Raw genomic sequence first — 1,590 nt, forward strand, 5'->3', positions numbered from 1 at the left:
CCATATCCCCACACCTGCTGTGGTCGGTCAAAGGCAACCCCATATCCCCACACCTGGGATCAAAACCAAAACACCTTCCCAGAATATTTCTGTGTTTTCAAAGGAACCACAACTCCAAAATTGTTACTACAGTTGTGAACCACTGGGTGGATGTTGGGGGTTGGAACCCAGGTCTTCCCAAGAGCAGCAAGCACTCTAAACTGAGCCATCTCTCTAGCCCATACACAGATCTTTAAAAAGGCAAAAGATAGGGGTGAAAGAAGGTACTTACATAGGCCCCAGCCTTCTCAGGATATGTTGCTCATAGTAGGACACCACAAGACATGGTAGGTAGTGTACACAGATGTCACAAAGTTGGGTTGAAATGCATCACTGAGGGTCTCCTGAAAACGGCCTTTGAGAATCAGTGGCTCATGCTGCCCACCTGCTTCTTGCCCCCCTTCCAGTTTAGTGAAATACTAAAATATAGAAGGAACAGTATTGATCTCTGAAGTGAAGGATTGATTGGGACAATATTAATGAAGTTGGCAATAGACCCATTTCTCTCTTAGAGGTGGAAACTGACCTTGGATGGCAGTGAGTTGACAAGTGGTGGCAATTAATGAGAAAAGAAGGAAAGAAGGTGGCAAATACAATTTACTTTATTACCATCATTTTTGTAGAAGGAGGAAAAATAAGAAGCTTTCTAGAACATGCCTACAGGGCGTTTAGAACAGTGGAGCAGTGGTTTGGGAAGTAGGATGGCTTAGTGAGTTCTTTTTAGTTTGTTCTTTAAGACAGATCTCTCTGTAGTGCTGGCTGTCTTGGAACTTAGCATTTAGGCCAGGCTAGCCTTCAACCGACAGAGATTCTACCTCCGTAGCACCTGCCTGCATGTGCTGGGTTTAAGTGCATTTGCCATGATGCTCTGCTGCCCGCCAAGTTCTGACTGCGAGAGAGGAGCAGGTACGAGAAGTTGGTAGAATAGTAAGGTGCTTACTCACAGGCTGGGATCCTGATCGCTGGAAGGACCCAGAAGGCTGAGCTTGGGCCTCAGTACTGGTGTTCCTGGAGTAAGCGGTTCTACTGCACTCACCCCCTGGTACCTGCTCCTTTGCCTTCTGTGCCAGAGATGGTAGGCACTGACTGAGAGCTGTGCTGTGTTTGGCACAGAGTTCTAAGGTAGTCAGAATTTAGTAGGGCATGGAGGTACACACATTTAATCCCAGCACCCAGCACCAAGGCAGGCAGATTTTAAAGCTAGCCTGGTTACAAAGTGAGTTCTAGGGGAGCCACAACCACATAGTAAACCCTGTCTGAAAAAGGAATCCATCTAAATTGGTATCTGACACTTAAAAATTATATTCCAATAGCTGAAGAGATGGCCTGGCAGTGACAGAGCCTGCTGCCCTTTCAGGGGACCGGAGTTCTGTTCCCAGCACCCCACCCCAGGCAGCTCACAAACACCTGTAACCCCACCTCTGACCTCTGCAGCATCTAAACTCATGTACACAAACCCACACACAAATGCACGTACTCTTAATTAAAAATAAATGAGATATTTCAAATAATTTGGATTTCCAGATTTTTTTTTTTTTTTTTTTTTTTTTT

Source organism: Mus pahari, chromosome 4, assembly GCF_900095145.1.
Source record: "Mus pahari chromosome 4, PAHARI_EIJ_v1.1, whole genome shotgun sequence".
Lineage (NCBI taxonomy): Eukaryota > Metazoa > Chordata > Mammalia > Rodentia > Muridae > Mus > Mus pahari.